An 8,098-nucleotide genomic window follows, 5' to 3' on the forward strand; every position below is an offset into this window, starting at 1 on the left:
GTCTTGGGGGTAGTCTTGGGGTGTGACAAACTTGGTATCAGAGCATTATGTTTAAGAGTCCTAGGATGTCTGAAAAGCCACGCTAAGTAGAGTCATTTTCATGGGTGTGAAGTGCACCACATCTAATGAGAAAGAGGCTATAAAGTGATTTAGGAAAACTTTATTTTCTTGTTACTCTTATCGTGCGTAAGGTATGATCTAATTTTATTCTAACTCGACGTTCTACATTTCAGTGATCATGCCTCCCCGTAGAGCTAACACCAGGAATGAAAACGAAGCTCCTCCAGTCCCAGATCAGGAAGTTTCTAATGCAGAATTCAGGAACGCCATTCAAATATTGGCTCAGAGTGTGGCCAACCTGAACAATCAGTGGGTTCCAGTTCAGGCAAATGCCAATGTTGGGTCAGCTGCAACTAGAGTGTGAGACTTTGTTAGGATGAATCCACCAGAGTTCTTAGGATCGCAAGTTGGAGAAGATCCACAAAACTTCATTGATGAGGTCAAGAAGATCTTTGAAGTGATCCAGGTCCGGGTTGAGTTACATTGTATCAACTTAAAATGTAGCTCATATCTGGTATACTCAGTGGAAGGAGAACATGGGTACAGATGCAGCTCTTATTACTTGGGATTGTTTCAACGAAACCTTTCTAGACAGGTTTTTCCCTATGGAGTTGAGAGAAGCAAGGTCCCAGGAATTTATTAACTTAAGGCAGGGTAACATTACGGTCCAAGAGTATGGGCTCAAGTTTAACCAACTCTCTAGGTATGCTCCTCACATTGTTGTTGAATCTAGCGCTCAGATGAATAAGTTTTTGTATGGAGTGTCAGACTTGGTGAAGACAAAGTGCAGGAATGCTATGTTGTTAGGAGACATGAACATCTCTAGGCTCATGACTCATGCTCAGCAGGTTGAGGGTGATAAGCTTAGGGAACATGCTAATGAGAGTAAGAAAGCAAGAACAGGCAACTATGAGTATTCCCAACAGAAATCGGGTGGTGGAAATCGCTCGCAGTTTCAGCAGAAGTCTTCGACTCCAGCACCTTCATCAGTCAGTGTTCCATCCTCCAAGTTCCGGAATAATCAGAAAGGTGGAGCATCAGGCTCTAAGTCTCAAGGTAGTATTTCAGGCACCAAAACCTACCCAACTTGCCCTAAGTGTGGTAAAAACCATCTGGGCGAGTGTCTTGCAAGAAAAAAAGGATGGTTTGGGTGTGGTCAGTCTGGTCACAAGTTGAGGAATTGTCCTTCTAGACAGGGTCAAGGAGGTAATAATGGTAGAGCTTAGTCTACAACTTCAGCAGCACCAGCAAGTAGCCCGACTCAGCAAAGTAACTCATCTGGTACAGGTGGCGGTCAGCGCCAGAACAGGTTGTATGCTTTTCAGGCTCGCCAGGATCAGGAAGATTCTCCTGATGTAGTTACTGGTACGTTACAAGTCTTTAATCTCGATGTTTATGCTTTGTTGGATCCAGGGGCTACTCTTTCTTTTGTAACTCTTTTTATAGTGGTCAAATTCAGTGTTAGTCTAGAAACTCTCCTAGAACCTTTCTCGGTCTCTACTCCATTCGGTGACCCAGTTATAGCTAGACGGGTATACAGAAATTGCCCTGTCACAATCTCTCAGAAAGTCACCTCAACAGATCTTGTAGAGTTAGAAATGGTAGACTTTGATGTCATTCTAGGCATGGATTGGTTACATTCATGTTTTGCCTCAGTCAATTGTAGAACTAGGATTCTTCGTTTTTAGTTTCCAGGCGAACCAATGTTAGAATGGAAGGGTAGTAGCTTAGCGCCTATGGGTCGATTCATTTCTTACTTTAAGGCCAGAAAGATGATCTTTAAGGGTTATCTCTATCATCTAGTTCGGGTTAAGGATTCAAGCTCTGAAACCCCAACTCTTGAGTCAGTTCCTGTGGTTAATGAGTTTCCAAAAGTGTTTCCAGAAGATCTTCCAAGAGTTCCTCCCGATAGGGAAATCGACTTTGGAATTGATCTCCTTCCAGATACCCAGCTTATCTCTATTCCTCCTTACAGAATGGCTCCAGCTGAGCTTAAGGAATTAAAAGAGCAGTTGAAAGACCTTCTAGATAAGGGTTTCATCAGACCTAGTATTTCGCCATGGGGTACACCAGTGTTGTTTGTAACGAAGAAAGATAGTTCTCTTAGAATGTGCATTGACTATAAGCAGTTGAACAAGCTCACAATCAAGAATAAGTATCCCATCCCCAGGATTGATGACTTGTTTGACCAACTTCAGGGCTAGTCATTTCTCAAAGATAGACCTCAGATCGAGTTATCATCAGCTTAAAGTCAAAGATAGTGACATTTCGAAGACAGTCTTTAGAACTCGATATGGTCATTATGAATTTGTAGTCATGTCATTTGGACTAACCAATGCTCATGCAGCTTTCATAGATTTGATTAATAGAGTGTTCAAGCAGTACTTGGACTTGTTCGTTATCGTCTTTATTGATGATATCCTCATTTAATCTAGGAATGAGGAAGAACATGCGAGTCATTTGAGAGTTGTTCTGCAACAAATAACCCTAGTCATTTGAGAATTGACTAGAACTTACCTAAGTCAATTCTTTAATTAAAACTTAGAAACTTAGAGCGTAAGAGGAGAAAAGAGGTCAAGAACCCTAGTTCAAGAACGCAACAAGATTCCATCAATTTCAACCCCTAAATCATAAGATTTCTCCGTGGAATTCATCACCATGTATGTGGTATTTCACTAGTGGGTTCCTTTCACCCATTAGGTCCCTAGGTTTTAGTCAGTTTCTTGATTCCCTTATTATGACTAGATCTAGGGTTTCTTGAATGTTAGAATTATTGGGTTCTTAGCTGTTAGAATGATCTAAATAAGATTAGTATGTTAATATTCAGTTTATTGCATGAATTCCAGAACTCTATCTATGTATTTCTTTAGTTATTGAATTACATATGCTAGGTAAGATATTTCAGTTATTAATGCATTAATATCAGTTTAATTGTTGCATACTCAGTTTGCATGTTCAGTTTGAGCTATCCAGTAACTTAAAGAAATTCAGTCATAATGCGTTAATTACTTAATCCATTGGGAGTAGCATAATACCGAGTTAGACTAAGGTTCAGCGTACCCAAATAGTCCAGAACTACTAGCCACATAGGTTGTAAGTCCCCTCTGTGGGCATCATTTCAGTGATCACGCCAGCATGCCTCTATACCTCTGGCAGGATATATTGGGTCCTCTCGATGGGGCGTATACATCGGACTCCACATTTAGCTCATGTGGTTTTACTATCAGTTATTAGTAGCTCCCACAGTTCAGTCAGATTCTATTGCATTGACCATTTATCAGTATATCCAATATTCAGTATGTTATAAATTGGTCACTGCATTCAGTTAGCTCAGCATTCAGTATCTATATTATGTTCAGATTATATCATTGCTTATTTGCTTTGTTCAGTTATATGTTATTTCAACTTTATTCTATAATGTATGCTCACTTTCAAGTACTGACGCATACTCTGCGCTACATCTTCTCGTGATGTAGGTTTAGGTTCTCAGCATCTAGATCATGCTTAGATCGGTTCCCGATCTTCAGTTCAGCAGCATTAATGGTGAGTCCTCATTCTTCGAGGACTAGTGACATGTTTATTTTTTCAGTCCTTTAGTTTCAGTTTTGCTAGATCTAGTTGGGGATTGTCCCAACATTTCTAGTCAATTTAGAGGCTTATTTCAGACATAGTTAGATTCAGCTTAGAATTGAGTTAATATCTTCTTTGTATTAAACTCATCAGTTTTCATATATCTCTATTAGATTATATGGGTATTCCTCTTTTTTTTTTCATTTTATTTATGATTATAGCTTCCACATCAGTTTATTATTCAACTTATCTTTAGTATGCTCATGATCATGCTAGTAGGGTTAGCTTGGGATCACTTGTGGTCCTAGGTCCCGTGTTCGCGTCTCGGGCGTAGTCTCGGGGCATGACAACATGCGTCAAAATTAGTATTATTAAAAGTGGAAACAAAAAAGTTAAAAGTTGAAATACCATTTTGCCCCATACTAGATTAAAATATTATAAATATTTAGTTAATTGCATGTTTAAATATTAGTGATAATCAGTTATTACATTGAGTAAATGGAGAATTCATGTGTTCAAAGAAGGATTGTTTACTCTTCTAGATTTTAATGGAGGTTCATTGTATATATTTAATACTCTTAAAGTTGTTCTCTTTTATCTATTTTGGCCATCTGAAACCTTCAAATAGTATTTAATTTAAAACTTAAAGATGTCTTTTGGTATTCCTCTAGTTTTATCTATATAAATTCATCATTTTTGTTTCATGAAACTCACATCCAAAATTATCTTTTTCATTTTATGGTAAAAGTAGTGAAGCTATCAACATCTAAAGTATATGATATATCTACCTTAGTTTGATTATATATCACTTTTCGAAAATAAAGTGATTCTTCTATTTGATTCATGCTTTAGTTTGACTCGATGGAGAAGACTTTTGAATTTTGATTGGATATGAGAGAAGGTGTCGATAAAAACTTGGAAAATTATGTACGGATTTTTTATTTCTTTTTTTCATTTATATAATGTTATGATTAAAGTCTTAAGAAGGATGCGTATGTTGTTTTTTCCTTCTATGTTTATTTTTTTTATATTTCTCTATTAGTCTTCTTTAATTTAATTTTCTATAAATTATTATCATAACATTTATTTGAGATTGTTGCATTTTAGTACTCATTACACACATATTTTCATTGAATTTTAATCGTCCTAACGAATTTATAACATACTGCATGAGACACGTGCGTGCACGTGTCCAGAAACTAGTTTAAAAAATACAGCTACCAATTAAACTAAACTAATTGGCGAACACTTAATTGAAAGCATTATTTTTTTCAGACAATTTTTTTAGAAAATGCATAAAAGGTAGAAATTACATAATTTTTTGTGTGTGTTTTATTATAACAATAACAAAATCGACTTTGGAACAGCTTGAAAATATTTTTGAATTTTATAAAGCTAATTACCTTGGTCTCTTTTAGGACCTTGTTGTATATTTTATACGGTTTGTTATATATCTATGCTAGGACCCATAAATATATTTTGGCATAGTACATAAGCATGATCCTTGACTTCGCATCAGCTAGCAACTATGACCTTTAACTTTGGCTGTGCACAAGTAGGCACTTAAACTTGTATAAAATTGAACAAATTGACACATTCGTCCTACATAGCACCTTACATGGCAATTGTGCGTCCTACGTGGCGTCCTACAAGTATTATGTCATGTAGGACACGTGTTACTTTTTTAATTTTATACAAGTTTAAGTGTCTACTTGTGCACACTCAAAGTTAGAGGGCATAGTTATTCGTTGAAGCCAAGTTAAGGGTCATGTTTATGTATTATGCCTTATATTTTTATTGCATCCGCGTTCTGTATTTTTCTAGTTTTTTTTATTGCAAGTTATCTTGAGTTTTGGCTTGCCTACCAGGGATTTATGGTAGGCGCCATCATGATACGATTTCAGGTAGTGACACAAAGATACTACATGTTAATTCAAATTTCAAACTTGAAATAATTAATAATAGCATATACTCCCTATGTCTCAATTTATGCGATTTACTTTTTATTTTTAGTCAACCCCAAAAAGAATGATATATTTTCATATTAAGTAACAATTTAACTATAAAATATATATTTTACCCTTAATAATATGATTTACAACCACACAAATTTCTATTATTTATTTTGGACCACAAGTTTTATAAGTCTTTCTTTCTTTAATTTCTTTCTTAAAATTTGTGTCGAGTCAAACTACCTCACATAAAATGGGACGGAGGGAGTAACATTTATTAAATTGTTTTTGCTATTTAACTATTTCCTTATTTTATATTTAATTATATAATCTGATTTATTTCGGGCACTAAATCATAGAAAATGCTATAAAGGAGGGGCTTCTAACGTAATTTTATACTACATATAATTATAGATTGCTTTATAAATGAAATTTGATTATATTCTCATTTTTTTTATTTTCCAAAGATAAGCATTACATAGGAAGCTTATTAAATGCATTTAAAATCTATAAAGCATCTTGCAATTCTCTCCCTATAAATACATAAGTTACTCGCATTGTATTCTCACACTTTGCCTTAATATTTTCTGTACATCATGTCTGAATATTTCTTTTTCTAATTTAGAAAAAAAAAAGGTTGATGAAAACTTAATGGTCCAAAGTTTTAGTGTCATCTAATAAATATTATTTAGAAGAAACTCTATGTAAAGAAATGGTAATGATGGCTCCAATAATAATCTTATTGTTTATCCTCTTGATGATTTTGTTGATAGAATTTTCATTTTTTTTATCTATTAAGCATGTCATGATTTCTTCATCTATTGTTAGTAAATCGTTTCTAAATTCTTATTTATATGCTCTCAATTTTTATTTTTTTGATAAAAATGTTGAGATGAATTTTTCCTTGAGAGGTAGTAAAGAGATCTTAAGTATTGATAATATCTTATATAATCATTTAGGAAAAATATATACAGGCCAATAGATTGTACTTGCCTTATTTGAATATATGGCGAGTATTGACTTGCGAAGCTAGAACCTCTATATATTTTGCCTAAATGATTACTTTAAGATATTATTTATTATTGGGATGTCTTTACTACTTCAAGGAACAATTTATCTCAAAACAAAGATTACGAGCATATGACTATAAATTTTGAAACGATTTAGCTACAATAGAAGAAGAAACATCATGCTTTAATATTGGTAAAAAAAAATGAAGTTCCATCAACAACATTATTAGGAAGAAAACAATAGGATTATTGTTGGAGCCATCATCATCATCATTTGTTTCCATCGATTGCTTCTAAATCATTTCTTATAAAATGACACTAAAACTATTTTACTTTGGACCCTAAAGCTTTCATCACTATTTTTTTTTTCTAAATTGGAAAAAGAAATATCAATACAAGATAAGAAAATATCAAGTCAAGATGTGAGAATTCAATGCGAGGAACTTATGTACTTATAGAGTGATATTGTAGAGAGATTAAATTGAAAGTCAACAAGTATTTACGCAAATGGCTTGGCACAAATAGACACGACCCGATCCAAATAAAAAGGAAAGTATAACTCTACTCGACATAGTCCTTTAATATTCCTTTTTCAAAATCGCTAAGATTTTCTACACACATGAGCTCTCAAGAATGGTGATATCAACGGGCAACATATTGGTTTAAACAATAATGATTGATTTATTCACCAAGTCTCTACTAACTACAGCTTTCAACAAGATGGTGCACATGCTTGAAATGCGGAGATTCAAGTCTTTGGATTGATGTTCTCATAAGGGAGAGTTAAGACGCGATGTACTTTTTTTCCCTCACAATGTTTTATTCCAATGGGTTTTCCTTGTAAGGTTCTTAATGAAACATTCAAAATGTGTACTATTTGATATGTGTACTTTTTTTTCTTCACTAGAATTTTTGCCACTTGATTTTTTTTTAATCCAATAAAAGGATTTCCCTTCATTGTAATTAATTTGTGAATCAACTTGAATACCCTTCCAGAGAATTAAGAAATCTTCTCTCTATTATATTTTTCTTACTGTTTTATATAATTTCATTACAAAATCAAATATTTAATTAGTATTGCATGCTAATAATATTTAGCTCTCAAGTCATGATATTGCATATAGTCTGACGACATTTTACTCAAATGACATGATTTTCTTCGAAATCGAATTTTTGTATTATATTTTACTTCTCTATAACAACATTCTACTTATAATAATAGTGACATTCAGAATAACAGTACATTCTTAATAAAATACTCCTCTATAACATCTATACTGAAATATTTTGTAAGAAATATATTATGTATAAAATAAAATATTAAAATATTTATATCAGTCATCATTAAAGTCATGCACATAGAAAATTGTAAGTACGAACATCTAAAAGGAAAAAAAAAATGTATTTAGATAGTGTCCATGCAGTTATGGTTCATAACCTAACGAGAAAAAACTACTAATATTTGTCTTTTTTACATTTATACTCTTTCTATTGTTATGATTAAAT

Source organism: Solanum stenotomum, chromosome 9 (genome assembly GCF_019186545.1).
Source record: "Solanum stenotomum isolate F172 chromosome 9, ASM1918654v1, whole genome shotgun sequence".
Lineage (NCBI taxonomy): Eukaryota > Viridiplantae > Streptophyta > Magnoliopsida > Solanales > Solanaceae > Solanum > Solanum stenotomum.